The sequence below is a fragment of the Lucilia cuprina genome, chromosome 3, assembly GCF_022045245.1.
Source record: "Lucilia cuprina isolate Lc7/37 chromosome 3, ASM2204524v1, whole genome shotgun sequence".
NCBI lineage: Eukaryota > Metazoa > Arthropoda > Insecta > Diptera > Calliphoridae > Lucilia > Lucilia cuprina.
In genome coordinates, this window is record NC_060951.1 from 45,008,953 (window position 1) to 45,033,774 (window position 24,822).

The window sequence follows — 24,822 nt, forward strand, 5'->3', positions numbered from 1 at the left end:
CAAAATCAAGAAGGAAATGAGATAGCTGTTTCCAATCCCTGCTCTGTGCATTACTATGTAATCGTTTCGTAAACGACAATTCTGAAATAAAGCATATTTTTATTATAATGTTATAAATTTAGATGCCCTAAATAAACTATGAATTACTGACTATTTTTCTTATACCTCGAAGATCTTTATTTATTCTTTCATGGCCATACAGCACTTATTTTGATTTACTTTTACTGCTTCTTATTTTGGTACTTTTTGTTTTCTTTTTCCCTATCTCTTAAATAACTTGTGTTTTTGATTTTTTTTCTCTTTATATATATACTATTTTCCCTAAATTCTTTCTTTTGAACATTTCTTAGATGTTATTAAAAGATTACAACTGAATATTTATACATTATTTGCAATTGAATATAGAATTCAAGTAGTAGGGTACTAAAGTATAAAATTGGCTTCATTTTTTTTATTCAGAATCGTTTTTTGGGTTTTACTTAAACTAGGGTTGTTAGCAACTGTTCAAAAAAAAAAATAATAAAGAATAGACAAGTAAATAAGATTGATTACCTTAAATAAAAATGAGTGAAATATAAAAAAAGTTAATGAAATGTAAGCAAATTTATAACATAAAGGTTGAAATAGAAATAAAATATAAAGGGGTTAAAGAATACTGAAATTTATTTACAAATTTTCACCACATAATTTGACAATATTAAACCATTAATAATGAATTTTAAGAAAAACAAAAATCTTTTGTAAGAATTATGTAATAGATATTTAGAAGCGTAATTTTTCATTAATAGCTAAAAGTTAGAGTAATATAGTCGGTTAAAACGAATGTTATATGCCCTTTAACGAACAAAAAACATATGATCATGTTATCAAGGGGTTGATCTATTTTATGACAAAGAACTAAGCAACTCAAAAAGGAATTTTAAATTTTAGTTTAAGTACAAAGATCTTATTGAATAGTGTTTATTATACCCTACACCACTATAGTGAGGAGGTTATTATATGTTTGTGCTGATGTTTGTAACACCCAAAAATATTGGTCCTACTCCCAACTTAAAGTATATCAATCGGCTCAGATTAACTTTCTGGCACATACTCTATTATGGTTAACTTCGATCCATTATTTCATCTACGGTACTATAAAAGATCATGTGACAAATTTCATTCAATTAGCTCCGAAATTGCGACCTGTTTATTACACGCTTTACAAGCCCTATTAGAGGTTCAGTTGTATGGGAGCTAGGTGAAATAATGGACCGATATTAACAATTTTCAATAGGCTTTGTCTCTAGGACAATAGAAAAATAGATTTAGAAAATGATTCTGAGCCGATTGGTTTACTTTAAGGTGGATACAGGACCAATATTATTGTAAGTTACAAACATCAGCACAACCCAATATACACTCCCCATTAATATGGTGTAGGGTATAATAAACTGAACGATTTAAGGAACTTATTTATCCCGATCTGCTGATATCTGAATTCGCTGTTATTCAATTAAGATTTCACTATTTACAACACATATACTGATATAGGTACACATGTGTCACCGCAGTTTATCTGTAATTTAAATCTACTCCTTTACCTTTAATGATAAATGATATTTATTATTTTTCGTATAAAAAATAGTGTATGACGAGTTTAAGGGTATAATTAACCCTTAAACTCGCGTTATAATAGCACTTGAAAAAAGAACCATTAGAGAACTTAATTTCGAAAATAAATTGATTTGTTCAATATAACAAAATATTTTCTTCACACATGACCTTTTTTTTAAACAATTACCTTTTTTCATTAATAAAAATTACTGCTTCATTAGATGATTGAAAGAAAGTGTCTTTAATTATAAATGAACATATATATATAATTTTATTTCATTAGGTACAAAATTTTCTTTACCCTTTTCCACAAATATTGATTTGTTAATAAAAGAAGTTTAGAAAAATGTTAGTACTTTGAAAGGAGAAAGTATATTAGGCTGGATCGCTTTATTAAGCAATAAAAAAGTTTCAAAATATATCTTGATAGTTATTTCTGAAAATGTTCGTTCTTAAACTTTACCAAAATTACAAAAAGATTTAAAATTACAATTACAAAAGATTTAAAAATTTTGCAAAATAAAAAATGGTCCTTCGAACCTTTAATTTAATCATTTAAAAACATAACCCTATACCAGCTTATTAATTTATTAATATTAAGTTAATAAATAATGCTTGAGTATCCATTTCTTCATAATCTCTTCTTCAGGGCTTTTTCCGTACTTCCATGGAATAAATTCTACTTTTTTCGCTTCTTTGGAAAGTTTTTTGCTCTTTATGGAATATTAAAATTCCATAAGAGCAAAAAAATTATAAAAATTATTCCTTTAAGATTTTGAATATTTAATTAAATCGTTAATTGTTTCAATCCTTGTTTTATTTGATTTTTTTTTAATGTAGTTTAGTTTGTTTGAAATTGTAAAGTTAGGAACTATTAAATTATTTTTTAATTAAATATTTAATAAATTTAATTTAAAATTTTGTTTAAATATTGGACTAATACTGATTTGTTATACTTATTTGTGACGTTTTGCCCTAGAAATAGTGTTGATGTATTTTATGTACCCAACTTGAGAAAGGTATCAACTACGTATAGTTTTTCTTTGACTCTTCTATAAATATAATGAATAAGAAGTGAGCAATGGTGTCGTTAATGATTTATTTTAATTTAATACACTCTTCTTTGACACTACTTAATACAAATGCACTAATCCAAAAATTAGTCAATAATCAAGAGAATATAATAGTCTGTAAACTAGATATCAGACTACTTAATAGACTAGTCTGTACCAACTACTAGACTAGCAACTATACTGGCGAATTGATTTACATACAGATAAGTCAATAGTTTTAGACAGATCATTTGATTATTCCATGGACCGCACTAACCCATAGTCTAACGAATTTATGGATCAGTTAAATCATCATTGAACAGTCAATAGACTAAACAATGGGTTAGTTTCTAGACTAGACTTATCCATAAACTAGTTACCAGACTAATTAATACACTAGTCAATAGACTAGTTAGTAGATTAGCCAATAGATTCGTCATTAGACCAGTTACTAGACTAGCCACTATATTGGCAAAAAGACTAACATATATACTAGTTAATAGAATAATACACAGACTTATTAATTAATGCACCAGACTAACCCACAGTCTAACTAATATAGTGATCAGTTGTATCACGATTGAATAGTCAGTAGACTAATCAATGGACTAGATAATAATATAGTTAAAAAATTAGTAAAATAGTTACTTGACTACCTATTACACTAGTCAATAGACTAGTAAGCGGACTTGTTCGTAAACTATAAAATAGAGTCGTTAATAGACCATTTACTAGACTAGCTACTATACCGGCGAATATCCTAGACAATAAAATAATCGATAGACTAATCAGTTAATTATTCCAGGGACCAGACTAAAACACAATCTAATTAATATACTGATCAGTCATATTATCATTGATCAGTCAATATATTTAATCGGTCCATACACTAATCATTAGATTATTCCATGTAATAATTGATGAACTAGTTGCTAGTCTATTCAATAGTTTAGTCCACAGACTTGTCCATAGATAAGTCAATAGATTAGAGAATAGACTAGAAAGTAGACTAGGCCATCGACTAGTTAATAGACAGGTTCATTGTTTATAAAATACACTTGTCTACAAATTATTCAATAATCTAATCTATAGACAAGTCTCAAGAATAGTAAATAGTCTAGTATCTTGACTAGAAATTATTAATATGTATTTTTAAAATTTAAACTTTCAATGCCTGTTGCATAGATTGTTAAAAACATACAACAATATAATGGAAAACAAACAGGTAGAACACAATAGGCTCACATAACTAAGTAACACACATTCTCTCTCTCTCTCTCATTATTTCTCGTAAATCTCCTTGTAAAAGAAAAGTATTAAAACGTAAGCATGTGTTAGTGTTTATTAACTGTAATAAGACAACATAAAAGGACTCTAAATTTAATTTCGTTTCTTCTTCTGTTGCAAGATAAACTTTTAAAGCTTTTTCTTGTTACTCATGATTAATATTGTTTTTATTGCTGTTGCAAATATCAAAAAGTGTTTATTTATTTCTTTGTTGTTGTTTTTTATTTGCTCTCATTGTATTTTCTTATAATTTTACAAGTATTTTAATGAGGTGGGTTTTTTGATCAGTTTTTCCATAATTTTTTTTTTTTGTGATAAATTGAAATTTGTTTAAATTTTCATGCTGTTTTCATTCTTTTGTGTGTTTGTTGTTGTTAAGAGCTCATCATTAAATATTTATAACATTTTATTTGAATTTACAATTTATTTGAAATTCCTTTTTATTCTACAACTCCCATAATAAAAACATACAATCATATGAATGTATAGATGTTTGTTAGTGTTTAACTGAATTTAAAAAAAATCAATTTGAGTTTTATTTTATATGTATATATTTTGTCTTCTATCTCTCTCTTTTTAGTAACTATTGGGATTGTTTGTTTTGATTAGCCACACACGCAGTTTTTTGTTTTGTTTTTTCTACTTTTGTGGTTGACCTGTGTTCGTTTGTTTATAGAAAATTAACTATAAATTGTTAATAAATTAGTTTTTAGTCAGACAAAAAAAAAAAAAGATTAAAATGAACAGGTTTCTCTAGGGAATTGCCATCTCATCATCATCAATAGCAATAGTTGATTTGTGTGAACTTGTACACTGACTGGCTGGTTAGATGCTTTTGAAATATATTTATTTTTTTAAATTTTGTCACATACAATTTATTTTGTTTTTAAGGGATTTTTGTTTTTTTTTTTGTTTGTTTTCAATAAAAGGTATCGATTGTAAATAAATCTATATAAAAGGTCAAGTGTTGGGATAAAAAGGTGTAAATGTATTTTGTATTTTTGCTTTAGGCTTTTGTTGGATTATTTAGGTTTATTAAACCTTTTTAAATGCCCCGATTATCTGTTTATCCTTTAAGAAGATTAATTTGAAAAATTTGTTTAACTAAAATAACAAAAAAATTTGATGAAAATTGGAAATTTTCGTTCAACCAAAAACAAAAACTAAATTAACTGGATTTTATTTAGCACATATAAAAAGAAAATTTTAGTAGCAATCAATTTATATAACAGAAAAATATATATTTATTTGTTTTTGGAACAAGTGTTAAATTTTCCGCAAAAAACTTAAAATCTTAAATTCTGTAGTTTTGTAGGAAAAAATAATCTATTATTAAAGAATTTCCTAAGTACTTTTCCTTTTATTTTATTTTTATATTTTTATCATTTATCACAATTGTAGTTATTTATATGTATAGTGTTACTATAGCATTTTATAGTCAAGCAATTATAGCTTGAACTTAAATTTTTTTTCTTTTGCCTTGATAATAATGATGACAGTTTTTACACACATGTGAGCATAACGAAAAAAAAACACACACGTTTAACCACTTGGAAATGTGTCCAAAAAATAAAAAAAAAAAAAACATTAACAGAACTAAACTCCTGTCGTCTCCCATATGAACAATTTATTTTCAACAATGTCAAAATCTTGAAATCTGTAGTCTCTTATAAAATAGCAAAAAAAGAGAGAAATATTAATGACAAACCGTATTTTGTAGTTTGAAAATTATACTTTAGTATTATAGCATTTAGCAGTTCAAGCGACAATTTTACAAAAACATTTAATCTGTTTGGAAAATCATAGCAAATATATAGTATATAAGAAAAATAAAGAAAATAAAATTGTATATATAAATTTGTTTAAATGTATGAAAATGACAAAGAAGTAAAAGAAAAATACTTTAATGTTAAAATACAAACAGCAGTGGCGAGATGAATAAGAGCAGTAAGGATGCAGAGTATAAAATAATTTTTTTAGGTGTTTTAAAAACAATTATATTTATTTCAGTTTAAAAATCGTCAAAGACTTCTTAAAAGTTTGTTTTAGTTTTTTTTACCCTTCACCTTGAATAAGAATTTCATGCGATTTGTATTTTTCCGATCATTATATATACATCGAGGGAAATAAAACGTTTTCATACTATACACGTCTGGTATGAAATTGACAGCAAAGTGTTTATAATTTTTTAATAACATTCGTTGTCAAAGTATATACATACGTATGACAACACTATGTTGTCAGAAAACGCAACATTTTTATAATTGTAACAATTCGTTGTTAAAATCTATACACATTAGTTGTCTAAATGTTAAAAAACGTGTAGCGCTGTCTGTCTGAATGTCCCTTTTATGATCAATAGAAAGCCAGGGCCGAATTAATGCATTAATGATCGAGTAGACTTGATCGTTATATTACTTTTATTACATTTTAGTTCAATAGTAATATCGAAATTTCTTTTCGATCGCGAATCCTTTAATTTGACACCAGAACTTGGGCTTTATATTATCGCTGCAAAAAGTGATAGATATTTCAATAACTTCAACTGATCTTAAGGTAAAACTGGTACATGATCATTTATATGTTGAACCTGCATAAGATTTTTCTCTTAGCAATCGAAAGTAAGTGAATTTCAGTTCATATTTTCGAGTCTTTTGGCCAGAATTTTTTTCGTTAAAATTGATCATGATCAGGAAATATTTATAAAATCGAATCAGTATTTCTCCTCAAAACACTATCGTTATGACTCTGTGCAATTCGGCCTATAGATAATGATCATATTCTTCTTTATAAAACAAGATCATCATCATATACTTCTTCATAAAATAAGATCAAATTATTAAAAAAATTATCACTTTTTTAGTGTGTCAAGAGGGAGGAAAGCGGATGAGAGTGATCTTTTGTAAAACCGAAAATTTCATAACATATTTGATCGTAGTACATATATAAACATGTATTTCTACCTAAAAAATTATAGTGTTAGGTCTTTGCAATTTGGCCTATAGATAACGATCGCATTGTTCCTCATAAAACGAGATCATCACCGGTTTTTAAAAAATTATCACTTTTTCAATATGTCAAGAGAGAGAGAAAAGCTAATGAGAGGGATCTTTTGTAAGACAGCAAAATTTCATAACATATTTGCTTGTAGTACATACAAATGCATGTATGTATTTCTCTCTAAAAGGCGATCGTGATATCGTTTTGTAATTCGGCTTATTAATAATGATCACATTTTTCTATGTAAAACAAGATTATCATCATCATATTATTATTTCAATGTCTTTTAATGTGACAAGAGAGAATGCTGATGAGAGAGATAGAGAGATCTGTGCTGATATTTTCTTAAGAGCTGCTATTGCGCTCGCAAACAAGATCCCATGCTCTTTCTCTCTCGAATTCACACTTAACTAACCTCACATTTTTTATAAAAAAGAAACAAATCCAATCAGGAAGATCATTTATATCTTTCTACTGATATCTGATATATGTATAATTAATTTCGGGATTTAATCACTAAACTGTGCTATATTTCTAACACGTCTGTTTTGACATTGAAGAGTACACTTCTGTATGTGTATTGGTAATAAAAATAGGAAAAACCTAAAAAAAAATAGCAACAAAAAAATTTACAAAATAAAAACATATTCTAAACATAATAAATGATGAAGTCTGCAAAATATATAAAGCAATAACAACAACGACAACTACAGCAATAAATTTCAAACAAAACAATATATAAAAATTTGAGAAAAACACGAAGAAAATTTTTCAGCTAATGATAGCATTTCCGGTTTCATAAAAGCTTACGAGCACAAATGGCAAAAATAAGAGAAAAAAAACACAAACCAACCAACCATCCAGTCATAATAATACTAGAAAACAACAGGACTTTTATGGCACAAGCTGGAGGCTACAAAAACAGGATGATGGTAAAACCGAAAGCGAAAAAAAATCTAAGAAAAATTATAACAAATTTATGGTTTATTTTTTTATGACAGAGACAACAGCAAATGCAAGAAAAAAAATTACTAACTTTGTCTTGTTTTATTAAAGACAATTTGTTTTTTTTTTTGTTTCTCGACAATTTTTTAACATTTGAGGACATAAATTATATTTTATTATTTTTAATAAATTTTTATTTAATATTTTTTCTTTTAATTTTTTTTGTATGAGTATGTGTGTATTTTATTTTTATTTATTGTCTACAATTGAAGACATGTTTATTATTAAAACGTTAAATGAATGATGATGATGAGGATTTTCTTTATAATTTGTATAAAACAAAAAAAAAAGTTCATTAACTTATTTTTCCTCTTTTCAGTTTTTGTAATATTGTTTCCAGTTTATTGCTTTTATTGGCATTTAATGAATTTAACCAAATCAAAATGTTTGTTGAATTTTAAATTAACCCAAACGACAGACAGACAGCAGTGAACCTTTTACTTTAAACTCAGCTGTGTATTGAAGACAATTGGGCTGCTAAGCAATTTCCACTGAAAAAATGCATTTAAACGCCCAAAAAAGGTTAAACACGAACAACGACACAACCAAAATAAAATTGAAAGAAAAAAAAGAAACGAATCCTATTGAATGTACAAAAAATGTCAATATTTACATAAATTAGCTGTTAAACACTAAATAAGGTTTTGTTGTCATTAAAAACATGACAAAAAAATTAAATTAAAAAAAATTGTTTGTTAAAACAATTTATGCGCATGCACGCACGTTTTGAAGAAAAGTCCAATGAAGTTAAAGAAAAATTAACATACAACTTGTTTTTTTTTTTTTTTGTTAAATTTTTCTTTATTTTTTTTTTGGTTTTTATTTGATAAACAAAACCATTAAAAACTGTTTTCTTATTTTGTGTTTTTTTGGGTTTGTGTTAATTTAATGACATCGATTTACAAAAAACACCAACGCATCTTAATCAATTAAAACAAGCACATCGCTACGGATACATTAACTTTACTGAATTATTAAAACTTGGTTTGATTTTTTTTTTAAATTTTGGGGAAAAGTTTTTGTTTTTGTTTAGAGCTGTTAACATAGGAACAAGTTTGTTATAGGGGCTGCAAGGTGCAAGAATAAAAAAGTTAGTGCTCTAAATAAACAAACATTTAAATTTCAACATATAATAGACTGTAGTCTGGGCCACAGAATAGACTATAGTCTGGACAACAGTCGATTCTACAGTCCACGCTATAGTCAATTCCATAGTTTATTCTTTAATCGAGACTATAGTCTATTTTATAGTCCAGACTATAGTCTATTCTATAGTCCAGACTATAGTCTATTCTATAGTCTATTCTATAGTCCAGACTATAGTCTATTCTATTGTCCAGACTATAGTCTATTCTATAGTCCAGACTATTCTATAGTCCAGACTATAGTATATTCTATAGTCCAGACTATAGTCTCTTTTATAGTCCAGACTGTAGTCTCTTTTATAGTCCAGACTATAGTTTCTTTTATAGTCCAGGCTATAGTAATTTTTATAGTCCAGGCTATAGTATTTTTTATAGTCCAGACTATAGTCTTTTCTATAGTCCAGACCATAGTCTATTCTATAGGTCAGACTATAGTCTATACTATGGTTTATTCTATAGTCCAGACTATAGTCTTTTTTATATTGCAGACAATAGTCTCTTTTATAGTCCAGACTAGAGTCTCTTTAATAGTTCATACTATAGTCTCTTCTATAGTCCAGGCTATAGTATATTTTATAATCCAAGCTATAGTATCTTTTATAGTGCAGACTATAGTCTCTTTTATAGTTCAGACTATAGTCTGTTCTATTGTCCAGAGTGTAGTCTATTTTATAGTCCAGACTAAAGTGTACTCTATAGTCCAGACTGTAGTCTATTCTTTCGTCCAGACTATAGTCCACTCTATTGTCCAGACTATAGTCTATTCTATAGTCCATACTATAGTCTATTCTATAGTCCAGACTGTAGTATTTTCTATAGTTCAGACTATAGTCTATTCTATAGTCCAGACTATAGTTTTTTCTATAGTCCAGACTATAGTTTTTTCTATAGTTCAGACTATAGTATATTCTATGGTCTAGATTATAGTCTTTTCTATAGTCTATTCTATAGTTCAGGCTATAGTCTATTTTTTATGGCTGACAACAGTCTATTCTATAGTCCAGGCTTTTGTCAATAGTAATATACAAACAATAGTCTAATCTTTAATTTATTATGTATTCTAGACTATAGTCTATTACATAGTATAGGCACTAGTATGCTCTTTAGTTCAGACTGTAACCTATTCTATACTCCAAAATGTAATCCATTCTATAGTCTGGACTATAGTTTACAATATAGTCTGTAGTATAGATTAGACTATAGACTGGACTGTAGAATATACTATTTAATAGTCTATAATTTGTAGTTTAGGACTAAGGAATAAGCTATAATTTGAACTATGTAAATGGCTATTGTCGTGACCATTGAATGAACTATAGTCTGAACCATATAGTCTGATCTATAGAATAGACTATGGGATATATTATAAAATAAGTTATAGTCTGGGCTATAGAAGTAACTATTTTCTGGGCTATAGGGCACTTGAAATCATTTCATAACTAAATGTCCAACATTATTTTAGACATTCAAGTTTATACAATTGTTTTTCGCTTAATAAATTATTCAGTTATTAACCGCAAATTAACACATTTTAGGGGAAATTTTTACCAAAACCCAATATTCTAAAATTGTTTATAACAAATATTTGACGCACAATAATTGACCCTAAATATGTTTATGCTAATTATTTCATAAGAAACGCCATGTTGTAAAAATAATCTTCAGAATTATTCACAAGAATTTTTAAAATCATAAATATATTATAAAATATTTAATAATATAATCAATATAAAGTTTTTTCTTCTTTATAAAGCTATAATAATATATTTATATATATTTTTTTTGTTTCTTTACAGGTATGTTTGTTTTTCCCGCGAAATTTGTGCAATAACTTTTAAAGGTAATTTTTCATAAGACAGACTAGATTTTCTTAGAAAAATCATATAATATTTCAAAATAGTAATTCTTTTGTATTAAAATCTATTGGCATTTGAAAATTGTTTATGCGAATTTTTTTTGTTTGTATATTTCTATAAATTCATTGAAAATTTTTAAAGTTTTTCTTTGGAAATAAATTAAATTTTGTTCCAATACTCTATGGATTATTTAATGTATGTCTGTTGTGTCTGCCTTGCTGTCATTAAAAATTCAACTCATTGCACAATGTGCTTTTAATTGTTGTGTGATTTTGTATTTTTTTTTTTGTTTAACATACACAATGTATGGTAAGGTTTTATGGCAGGGATGGCCTTAATGAAATACGCATTAAAGGAAATATTTATAAATAAAAAAACACTATTTTTTGTAGCTTATTACAAACTTGATATTGGGTGTTGAATTAGGATTTCATTACTGATCTCCAAATGTATTTCTAGCATTTCTGTAATAATGATCATATATTGAATCTTCAGGCAATTTTCATATTCTTGACTTCAAGTAGAGTTTCAGCTGAAACCTTTTTTATCTTGGCCACCCCTGCTGGTGCCAGCATACTTGGTGGTCTTATGATTTGAACAAAAAAAAAAAAAAAATAAGTGAACAACACAAAAAAGCTAATTTTAATTCTTTAGCCAACTCACTCTAAATACCAATAAAACATGTTTAACATACAACAAAAGTTGTACTTATTTTTTCTTTAGATTTTTTTCTGTTTATTTTATTATTAGTTTTATTATTTTTCTACCACCATACATACACACATGTAGTTTTTTACAACAAATTGTGTTTAATTTGTTTTCTTAAAAGGTGTGTTGCAGAAATTACAACAGAAAAAAAACTATTAAAAATATAGTCTTTTTTGTAGGAGTTTAAATAAATAAATTTTTGAGTAAATAAATAAAATATAAAAAATTTTTAAATTATAAAGAATTTTTTTTATAATTTTTTTTTACAAAAAAAGTGATTGTGGTTACCTTGGAATAAAGTTTTCCCTAAACAAATATTAATATATTTCAAGTTTTTTCTTTTAAAAGGGTGGTGACAAACGGGTGTAAAGATATCACCCACTTTTTTAAGTTCATAAATTATTAAATCGAATATAATTTTTACTGTTGTAATTTCGAAATATAATTTATATACGAACTTAGTTTAGACTGTAGTCCAGACCGTAGTCCGTTTTATAGCCCTATTTATAGTCCAGTCCATTCTATAGCTTAGTATATAAATAATAGTGCAGACTATAGTACATATTATTATCTAGATTATTCTATAGTCTATAGATTTTAGTCAGATTACTTGTCTGTAGTATATTATAGTAAAATATTTTCGAATTTTGGTAATGATTAATCTCTAAGTAGTGTAGTTATTTCATACATTACTTGGTAATGAGTTTTAATATGATGTCTATCCAATTGTATAGCGCGTATGCCTAATAAGGAATTAGTTAGTGAGTGGTTTTAATATTAGATTTTACATCAGTGAAAATATAGCATTGAGTAAGAAAGTGAGTAATAAAAAAAGTAATAAACAGAGAACATAACTTTAAAGTAGGTCTTTAATCCGAGAAGTTCGGGTAAGCACATTATAACAAGTCATTTTTTGCTCATCAGTTATTCACCAATAATGTGCTTACACTTTAATCCATTATAACTTGCCTACTTATCAGGTAAGTAATGATTTTGCTTTGATATTCTATAGTCCTTTTTGTATACGATTCTATCATCCATACTAAAGTATTTTCTATAGTCTAAACATTCCATAGTTCTGATTGGCCTATAGTCTGGACTGTAGTGTATTCTATAGTCTAGAAAATGAACTATTCTATTGTCTATACTATAGTCTACTGTACAGTCCAAACTATAGACTTTGTTATAGTCAAAACTATAGCATATTCTATAGTCCGGCCTATAATCTATTCTATAGTCCGGCCTATAGTCTATTCTATAGTCCGGCCTATAGTCTATTCTATAGTCCGGCCTATAGTCTATTCTATAGTCCGGCCTATAGTCTATTCTATAGTCCGGCCTATAGTCTATTCTATAGTCCGGCCTATAGTATATTCTATAGTCCGGACTATAGTCCAGACTATAGTCTATTATATAGTCCAGACTATAGTCTATTCTATAGTCCAGACTATAGTCTATTCTATAGCCCAGAATACAGTCTATTCTATAGTCCAGACTATAGTCTATTCTATAGTCCAGACTATAGTCTATTCTACAGTCCAGACTATAGTCTATTCTACAGTCCAGACTATAGTCTATTCTATAGTCCAGACTATAGTCTGAACATTAATAAACACTTTTGAATATGACTGTACCGCCAGACATTGTTTATTATGTTGCTTTTTAGAACTTTCTGACTTTCGGAAATGACAAATTTGTTGTTACGTCCTTTTGACGATATGACATGCAACAAAGACTCACCGGTCTATCATACTATAGTCTGATCTGGAGAATATACTCTTATTCGGACTTCAGAACAATTTTTATTCTCGGTTGACACAGCCTATAAGAATGTGTATTTTTCAAAAATTTTGTTCTCTCCTAATAGTAATTTCATTTTTAGCACCTGTTTTATTAAAAAATGAATCAAATTTTTCCCTAAATATTGCTCCACTTTTCCTCAGCAAGAATTATTTGTACCAAAAAAAAAATCTCAAATATTTTATAAACTTTAGTCCGACATACATAAATTTTTTAATGCAACTGCATTTTCGATTGGAATTTTTGTCTTTTGCTTGCTCATAAATTTTTTGGCTTTTTTGTTAAATGTTTTATTCATTAAAGAAAAACCTATGGAATTTATTTTTTATAAAACGGCACCATATACAGTTGCCTCATCTATAAGACTTTAATGTGTGTAGCAAGTATGTTTGTTAGTTTAATTAAGATATTTTTTCTACATAAAAATAAATGACCTCATTGTGACATTTATACGAAAAAAAATGCCAAAAAATATGTGTAAAAAGAAAATAAAGAATTGGAATTTGAGATTTTTTTAAGGGTAAATAAATATTCTATTTTTTTCAACAATGACGCCTTTATGAATAAAATGTTGTTGTGCATTTATAAAAGACGCCAATTTAATTTATGTTGAAATAAGATTTTTAGCAGAAACATTTAATTACACATTTGTTATTCTGTTTAAATTAAAGAAAAAATTCCCATAAATCTTTTAAACATAAGTAGACAAAAGGATTTGTTTAACAAGATATATTGGAAAATTCTTTTTGAAATAAAAACAGGTCTATAGCATAGGTCTTTAGTTTTTTGTTGAATATTTGGAAAGAAATTAAATAAAATTTATAAAATATAGCTTTTTAAGCTTTCGAAGATTATTAGCAAATGTTTCTATATATAAACTAATTATTCTTTTGTTCGAAAGTATTATAGACCTTTTACAAGACATAATTTTCTTTATTTTTATAAACATACATGTACATATTTTTAAGTTCCTTTTAAACTTTAATTACATAAATTTTAACATAATTTATCTATTATGTTAGCATTTATTTTTCACATATACATTTTTTTTAATTGCTACTGTTTTGCCTTTAATTACACCCTTTTCAATAATTTATCACTCAATGTTGTGCTACAAATTGCCACCACTCTAACACCAGCCCCTTTCTACTATTTCGACTTTTATATTTAACCTCTTTTATTGGGTTTTCTATTATAATTACTTCTCATATTATAGTGACTTATACTCACATACATATGTTTGAAATAAATTTAATACAACTTCAATTAGCTAATTTTATCCTTTGATCTTTTGTTACCTTTTTAAACAACACTTTTCCATTATTGGCGCTTGTTACTCTTGTTTTTTTCTTTTAATAGACCTCGTCATCGTTTGTCTAACTAATGACATGACTTTTTTAATACTCTTATATAAATAATAAAACACAGAGAATTTTTATTTTATATGGTTTCCAAAACAAAACGGTGTTAAATAACCTTCAATTAGCCGCCATAATACCCCACCCGCCTCTATTCATGATACTTTAGCCTCCTTCATAATACTTTTTTATTAAATAAGAATTAAAAATATAACAATGGCCCTTATACATTCCAAACTTTATTTGTGTTCTTATGTTTATATTAAAGTTCTAGCAAATATAGCAATTACACTGAAAAAAAAATGGTTTTCAATAATGAACACTGACTATAGTATGGATTACATATAAATTTTACACGCCCAACTATATTCTACATACTATTCTAAACATATATTAGTCCAGACTCTAATGGAGACTACAGTTTAGTTATAGTTGAAACTATATTCCCGACTATACTAATTCCCAGGCTATAAATAACATTATAGTCAAGTCAAAAGTCCAGACTATAGTATGTTTTGTAGTCCAAATTATAGTCTATTTTATTGTCCAGACTATAGTATAATCTATAGTCCAGACTATAGTCTATTCTATAGTCCAGACTATAGTCTATTCTATAGTCCAGACTATAGTCTATTCTATAGTCCAGACTATAGTCTATTCTATAGTCCAGACTATAGTCTATTCTATAGTCCAGACTATAGTCTATTCTATAGTCCAGACTGTAGTCGATTCTATAGTCCAGACTTTAGTCTATTCTATAGTCCAGACTATAGTCTATTCTATAGTCCAGACTATAGTCTATTCTATAGTCCAGACTATAGTCTATTCTATAGTGTAGACTATAGTCTATTCTATAGTCTAGACTATAGTCTATTCTATAGTCCAGACTATAGTCTATTCTATAGTCCAGACTATAATCTATTCTATAGTCCAGACTATAGTCCATTCTTTAGTCCTGGCAATAGTTTATTATTAGGGAATTTTATAGGCCGTTCTAAAGGACAGACATAGTGTTTTTTATAGTCCCAATATAGTCTATTCTGTTATCCATACTATAGTATGTAGTCTATTCTAATTCTAACTATAGTCTGTTCGATAGCCTAGACTATAGTCTGTATATTGGTCCTATACCAACCTTAAAATATACCAATAGGCTCAGAATCATTTTCTGAGGTCGTAGACTACACCTAGCCCCCATACAATTGAACCCGCCAAATAGGGATTTTAAGTTCATAATTATGTTTAATATACTATCCTTGATGACCTTCGTCAACTCTACAATTATAGGGCCTCGTTTAACCCTAACCCTTATAAAAAGCTCCCTACAAAATTTGTCTTAAATACTTAATTATGAAAAATCTAAATCAGATGTTATTTTTGTAACAGGTGTAGGGGTTTATATGGTCGGTCTCGGCCGACTATAATTTCTTACTTTTTCTTATATAAATATTTTCATAGTCCACTCTATGATCTATACTGTGGTCTATAAGTTTACTCCATTTTTAGACTATTTTCTAAACTATTTATACTGAACACAATTTGTTATTTAGTCCTGAATACAGTCTTAAAAAAAGCCTGTGGTATGTTTCTTCTACAGGCCAGATTCTAGTCGGGACATATTTTCTGTAAGTGTATGTACATATATTCATGTTGAAATTTAGATGACGATAGTGTGTCTATTTATTAGCTTAACCAATATTATAATCATACCTTCATTCATACATTATTACGTCCATTCATGTATTTTATGTATTTTAAAATACAACAACTTTAACATTTAAATGCTATAAAAAATCAAGCATTTGTACTTATTCCTTAGAGTAATTGTGGCTTTGCATACATTTTCAACCGATTCTAAAAAAAACCCACAAACTATATAAAGGCTGTCATAAACAATGCCATAAAACCATATGTTCATAAAAAAAAAGAAGTGACGCTGACTATCTTGTACATGACGCTGATGGTCGGTTGGTAAAAATGGACCTATAAATGTTATGTGGAATAGTACAAGAAAACAACACCATTCTCATAAAAATGAAACACCCACTGTTATAACTGAGAAACTGATATCAATGTATATACATATAGGGAAAAATTTGCCATGGATTTTTTTCAGAAAAGCAAAAAAAATAATAATCTTCCAAATAAGCCCACTTGAAAACCACACGCGTACCAAATACTACAAGAATACCAGAATGTAGGTACTTGAATAGTTTGTTTTATTTGATTTAATACAAGTCACAGGGTGAAATATAGAGCGTTACATGCCTGCATATGTACATAAGTAATTTTATTTCAAAGAACTGGACAATTGTAACACTTTATAATTTATATTTTTTTCTCATTTCGAGGCGGTTTATTTGTAGTCAAGAATGTGTGAATAATTTGAACTAAAGAGTTTTAATATGCCGGTTGTTTGAGTTTTGGTTGGTGGTCGTTTCTTTATTGTATATTTTTTTTGCTACACCAAATAAAGTATTATAATTATAAAACCCGCAAAAACTAAGTCTAAGGGTTATATTGATGTTGACTGTGAAATTAAATCTTATTTATGTAAAAAGAGTTTAACGATAATTTTTATTGAAATATTTAATAATATTTTAAATTGAATATTAAGAGAAAATATAAAACTAGATAGCAATAGTCTTGTATTAGCATAAAAATCATTTCCAAAAAATGTTCAATTATAAGACTTTGTTTTGTCAAATAAAGGCTATAGGGTGTACTAAAGTCTGGTAACAACTAAACCACACTAACCTACGGGAGATCAGTACAGACTGTGGTCTTTCCTAAATATGGATTTTACTGTAGTCCATCTAGATTAAAGTCGAGACTATAGACCAGACTAAGGTGCAGAATATAGTCCAAGCTAAAGTTCAGACTGTAGTCCAGAATAAATTCTAGACTATAGTCCAGACTAAAGTACAGACTGTAGTACATACTAAAGTTCACACCGTAGTTTAGAATAAAGTCCAGACTACACTATAGCCTAAAGTCCAAACTATAGTCCAGATTGTAGTCCAGACTATAGTCCAGACTATAGTCCAAGACTATAGTCCAGACTAAAGTCCAGACTATATTCCAGACTAAAGTCCAGACTATAGTCCAGACTAAAGTCCAGACTATAGTCCAGACTAAAGTCCATACTATAGTAGTCTTGATTGTAAAACATCTAAAGAAACTGTTTTACTATAATCCAGTACCTCTTGTAGTCTTAAATGTAACACGTTTATAGAAACTTGTATACTATAGTCCAGACTATATTCAATACTATAGTCCAGGTTATTATCCAGCTATAGTCCAGACTACAGCCCAGACTATAGTCCAGTCTATAGTCCAGTCTATAGTCCAGTCTATAGTCCAGACTATAGTCCAGTCTATAGTCAAGACTATAGTCCAGTCTATAGTCCCGACTATAGTCAAGACTGCAGCCCAGACTATAGTCCACACTGCAGCCCAGACTATAGTCCAGACTATTGTACAGACTATAGTACAGATTATAGTCCAGACTACAGTCTAGTAGACCTGAAGTAGTCTTGACTGTAAAGTTTTTATATAAACTTTTAATTACTTAATTATTTTTAAGTTGAAAAAATAAAAGGTTCAAAACTTATCAAACTCTCCTCCAAAATACACACTTTTAATAGCCTTTTAACATACATATGATATTTGCCTTTTAGAAATTGTACAAATACAAGTGAATGTATTTAAAATAAATATGTATGTAGTAGAAGGATGGATGAATGGCGGTGTGGGTGCCAATTTATTAAGAGGATTTTAGCATTTTTCCCCATTAAACAAAGAAAACACAAAATACTTGAATATGTTGCTGTGTTTGATGTTAATTGTTGTTGCTGTTGTGGTTGTTATTTCCATAGATAAATATTAAAAAAACACAGAAGGTAATTTACAAAGTGTTATTAAGTGTATGTTGTAGCTTTATAGATTTTATAACATTTTTTTCTGGTACAAACGCTTTGTAGTTGCTGTTGTTGCCTTAGTTATTTCACATTTTATGAGGTCAAAGGTTTAAATTCTACAAAAAAAGTAATAAATTTCAAAAAAAAAAAAAAAAAAACGTAACAAGAAAAGCCATAACAAGTAAAACTCCACTTACCCAGTAATTGTAGTAGTAGACTGAAACTGAATAAAGAATAAAACAAAAAAATGAAAATGAATAAAAATTAAAAAGTAAAGTCGTTTTAATACTCTCAGCAAAAAGTTTGAAAAAAAACAATCTCAACAGGTCATTAGTTTAATTAGCTTTATATATGCATGCACATACAACAGCATACATTTTTAACTTTTATTTATTTTTTATTTTTATTTGAAAAGTGTGTGCATTTGTTGTTGTGTTTTATTGAAAAAATATGTTTGTAGAACGCAAAAAAAATCTGTTTGAATTTGCCGAAAATTAAAAAGTACTTAAGGGGGAAGTTTTATGGTTCAGTTTATTTTTTTCTTTTCTGTGTGAATATGAGTTTATTTTGGAAAGTAATTTATTTTTCTCAGGCTAATGCGGCAAAGGGTTGTTGGTTGCGTATGGCAAATAAAATTGTTACAGTTTGTATCGAAATACTTTTTGAATAAGTAGTTTTGTTTTTAGCAAAAAAAAAAAAAAAAAATAAAGCCAGGTGATATCGGACAGAGTTTATTGCATGGGAAATTTTTGTAGTGAGAGTAATTTACTTTTTCAAAAGGAATTTTTTTAAAAAAGTTTTAATTATGTTTTATGAAAGCTGTGGAATGTATGGAAATTTAGAATTTTCGAAGACCAGTTATTAAAATTTATTGTGGGATATTTTAGAATATTAACTAGTCAATAGACTGGATTATTAACTATGCAGTCTATTGACTAGTAAGTTGTTCGACTTTTCTGTTATTGAATAATGTAATGAGCTAGTTTAGAGAGCCGGCTTGAATGTTAAAAATTTCATGAGAGTTACAACAATGTTTCAAAGAACTAGTTCTAGAAGTAATGAAAAAAATGGGTTTGTTTGCCGTCGTTCTTCAACTAATTGTTTTAAACAAATTTCTATATTGTGCGGGGGGGTTGGCAAATTTATTTTTTTTTTTACAATATCCTTTTCCTTTTTTTAAATTTCCTTTATTTTCATTTATAAAAATTAACTACTTTTTTATAAAGTTTTTAAATTGTGTAAACCATTTATTATCATAATTTAATATTCTCAACTGTTTAATATGTTTTATTTTTTGTTGTTGTTATTTTGGTTCGTTTTTCTTGTAATATAATTTTCTATATTTTGCCACAATTACTGTAATTTTAGTATGTCATCATTTTAAATTTTTTGTCTTTTACATTTTGCATTTATGTAAATGTGTATATATTTTTTATTTATTTAAATTACAGTTCCATATAAAAATGAAACCTCCTTTGCTTATTTAAATTATGAAATATTTAAATGCTTACAAAGTAAAGCAAAGCAGAAGAGATATAATCGGCAGTAACGGTTTTTAAATACCCTTCAACTAGATAGTTTGTTACTTAGTTAGGTAGTTAGCTAGCTAGTTATATGGTTAGTTAGTTAGTTAGTTAGTTAGTTAGTTAGTTAAATAGTTAGTTAGTTAGTTAGTTAGTTAGTTAGTTAGTTAGTTAGTTAGTTAGTTAGTTAGTTAGTTAGTTATTTAGTTAGTTAGTTAGTTAGTTAGTTAGTTAGTTAGTTAGTTAGTTAGTTAGTAAGCTAGTTAGTTAGTTAGTTAATTAGTTAGTTAGTTAATTAGTTAAATAGTTAGTTATTTATTTAGTTAGTTAGTTAGTTAGTTAGTTATTTAGTTAGTTAGTTAATTAGTTAGTTACTTCGTTAACTAGTAGGGTTCTATAAATCGACTTTCACATAATCGAACAATCGAATTTTTCTCGAAAAAAAAAAACGAAAAGTCGCAGTCGACCAAAAAGGTCGATAATTCGACTAAAGTCAAAATGTCGACTTTGTAAATAAAAGTCGAAAAAAGGCGAAAACTATAAAATAAATAAAAGAAAGTCAAAAAAAGTCGAAAATTTTAAAATAGTGGAAAAAGTCAAAAACTCTAAAATAGCAGGAAAACTCGAAAAAATTAAAAAAATAGTCGAAAATAGTCAAAAAGTCGAAAAAGGTCGAAAAAAGTCTTAAAAAGTCGAAAACTCGAAAATAGTAGAAAAAAGTAAAAAATAGTCGGATATTTAAAAAAAAAAGTGGAAAAAGTCAAAAACACTAAAATAAAAACGTCGGAAAAAACCGAAAAAAGTACAAAAGTCGGAAAAAGTCGACTATTTATAAAATACTAAAAGTTGATTTTTAACTAAAAGATCAAAGTCGAAAATCGACTTTGCATAAAGTCGACTTTTAACTAAATGCAAAAAGTCGAAAAGTCTACTTTTCGTTTCAACTATATAACCCTATTAACTAGTTATATAGTTCGGACTATATCGATCCTTTACCAGCCATTTTTTGTTTGTTTTTGAAATAGTAGAAATTATAGAGAAATTGTTGCCAGTTCTTATAACTTCCTTTTCCTTTTTTTTAATTTTTACATAAATGTAAATATATTTTTATTATTTCCATTACTGACTTTCAATTCGATATTTATTTATTTATATTTTGCCTATTTTTGTTTTTCTTTCTCTATGTTTGTAAGGAATTTTACAATTTCTATTTTGTTTCCATTTTGTCATGATTCAAAGTTGTCATTTAAAATGTATATGTCATGTGCTACAAATATCCTTGTTTATTTTAATAAATATATATTGTACATATACATATTTATATACTTTATTTTTGGGGGGGAAATATTATTGTTTTTCAAATAATGTAACCAAATAAGTATATTTTCTATTGATATTTTTGTCGTTAGTTTTTTGCAAGGAATATGGATACAAATTACAAATATTTTACAATATACAGACTATAAAAGTGAAAAAATAATTTTGAAATTTTTAAGAAATAGAAAAACTTTAATAAAGCTTCATAAAATATTTAGTAAATTCCTTAATACTTCCAGTTATGGTTAATTAACTTCTCCCTACATTATTTAATTTACGCTTTATTTAAAACCTCAAAACCTTTACACTTTTTTTTTGCAAAATTGGTCAGTATTTTCTCTTTTTTCTTTCTTCGTTTTACGTCAAAAACTAAAGTACTTTTAACTTTATTTCTATTTTCAAAAAAAAAAAAATTGGGAGTTTATAATAATAAAAAAAATTACCACCAACTGCAAGCAACTGTGACTTTTCTTATAAGTTACTCCTTATTTCTCCTAGATTTTTTTGTTTAGTTAACCAAAATTACTTTTATAGTTGTAGCTGCCATCACTTCAACATAGAGAGTTCCATTAAAAAACATAAAAGCAATGGCAGCAAAAGAAAAACTTGAAAAGGATAAACTAAATAGAAATGAATAACTTGCAAAAAAAAATTTTGGTGAAAAAAACCCACAGAATTCCCTCAAAATTGCACTTTAAACGTCAACAAAAAATGCTATGACTATAGCACAGCTGAGCTATAGCATGCTGAAGTTGCAATAACACACTCGTGAATTTTTAGTGTAGAGTTAAGAGGAAGTCAACGCATATTGTGGAGCAAAAAAAGAAAATAAATGCGTTACTTTTTTTGTACTTTTGCTGTTTGTACGTTTATTTCGGTGACATTTTACAGCTAAAAAGTTGTAGCAAATTGTTGCAGTATTATTTTTGCTGGTGCTTTTTCAGATTCTCTTTTTTCAGCACCATATTTTTGTTATAAGCGAGGGGTGGTGTACAAGTTAGGTAAAGAGTTGAGTAATTTTATAAATTAGAAGTACTTAAGACTAACTAACTAGCTAACTTATTAACTTACCAACTAACACTATCTATCTATCTATATATCTATCTATCTATTTATCTATCTATCTATCTATCTATCTATCTATCTATCTATCTATCTATCTATCTATCTATCTATCTATCTATCTATCTATCTATCTATCTATCTATCTATCTATCTATCTATCTATCTATCTATCTATCTATCTATCTATCTATCTATCTATCTATCTATCTATCTATCTATCTATCTATCTATCTATCTATCTATCTATCTATCTATCTATCTACCTATCTTTCAACTGATCTAAAACAAATATTCTTCTCTCCGATGTAATTTTTTAATTTCAACTCATTTTGATATCAAAACTTCCCTCGAACTTCTCCGATACATACTTCTCAAAAACAAAAAGGAAAAAAATGAAAACTTTCAAGTTTTTTATTGAGTTGTGATGGAAAATTTTTGTCCCTAGAACATATTTTTTTTTTTGTATTTTCCTTAATTTTTTTTAGCAATTTCTGTTACAAAAAACTTACAAACAAAAAATGTTTGAATTTAGCACTTTGACTGTATGACTTTATTTAACACTTTTACTTTGAGCAAAAATCGACGCAGTACTCGTAGTGTTTGAAAAAAAAGAACAGAAAAAAAATGGATAGAAGAAAATGAAAAACCTTTAACAAAACTCCTCTGTAGTTATTGCTGCAGAAGTTGTTGCATATTTTTGCATCCATTTTTTTCCTTTTTTGTTTTTCCTTTACTACCCATAAAAGTGTCAGGTTTTTCTTTGCAAACAAACTTTTTAAGAACTAAAGAGAGAAAATTTAAGTAACGCCTAAGTAAGTTTGTAAATTAAAAAAAAGAGAAAAACTAAAACGAAACGAAAAAGAGTCATTGTAGTACAAGCAAGAACAACAACAACAGTCAACAGTCAACAGTCAGTGTGAATAATGAAAATATACAACTTGGAGACAAGTTTAAGGATAAAGTGTCAAATGGGTTGGCAAAAAGAAGGAGGAGAATTATTAACTTCTTTTTGGTTACTTTTAGTGGTTTCTTTTTTTATCGAATTTTTTGTTCTACTTGTAAAAAAAATATGTTTTATGATTTTATATGAAATTTTTAGTTTCTGGGTGATAGGGATAAAAGCTAATTACAGTGGAACTGTAAATTTTTTATGGAAAATTACAAATAATGAACACTTTTTATAGAAAATTAAAAAAATCGAAAAATTTTGTATAGGATAATTAAAATATTAAAAAATTTTCTATAGAAAATGAAAACTATTGAAAACTTTCTATAGATAGTTAAAAATATGGAACACTTTTCTATATAAAATTTAAAATATGGAATACTTTTTATGGAAAATGAAAAATATTTTAAACTTTTCTAAAACTGAAAAATATTTAAGAGTTTTTTTTATAGAATGTACAAAATATCAAAACATTTTCTTTAATAAATTCAAAATATCGAAAAATCTTCAATAGAAAATTCAAAATTTAAAAAAATTGTCTATAGAAAATTCATTATATCGAAAAAATTAAAAAAAAAAATCAAAATTTTGAAAAAAAAAATTTAATAAAAAATTCAAAATTTAAAAAAAATTTAATAAAAAATTCAAAATATCCAAAAAATTTTTATAGAAAATATCGAAAAAAAATTTATAGGAAATCCAAGAAATCGAATAATTTTTTATAGAAAATTTAAAATATCGAATAATTTTTTATAGAAAATTTAAAATATCGAATAATTTTTTATAAAAAATTTAAAATATCGAATAATTTTTTATAAAAAATTTAAAATATCGAATAATTTTCTATAGAAAATTCAAAATATCGAATAATTTTCTATAGAAAATTCAAAATATCGAATAATTTTCTATAGAAAATTCAAAATATCGAATAATTTTCTATAGAAAATTCAAAATATCGAATAATTTTCTATAGAAAATTCAAAATATCGAATAATTTTCTATAGAAAATTCAAAATATCGAATAATTTTCTATAGAAAATTCTAAATATCGAATAATTTTCTATAGAAAATTCAAAATATCGAATAATTTTCTATAGAAAATTCTAAATATCGAATAATTTTCTATAGAAAATTCTAAATATCGAATAATTTTCTATAGAAAATTCAAAATATCGAATAATTTTCTATAGAAAATTCAAAATATCGAATAATTTTCTATAGAAAATTCAAAATATCGAATAATT

General features: G+C 26.9%; 1 long non-coding RNA gene across 5 annotated transcripts in view; it reads left to right on the plus strand.

The window, feature by feature from the left end:
- Positions 1 to 24,822, plus strand: part of LOC124418806 — a 213,723-nt gene that overhangs the window by 53,554 nt on the left and 135,347 nt on the right. Inside the window, exon 2 of one of the 5 annotated variants that reach the window (XR_006940227.1) lies at positions 10,882 to 10,925. The exons of the other annotated variants lie outside the window; for them this stretch is intronic. This is a non-coding gene — a long non-coding RNA (uncharacterized LOC124418806). The remainder of the gene's footprint in view (positions 1 to 10,881; positions 10,926 to 24,822) is intronic. 5 annotated transcript variants of the gene reach the window in all.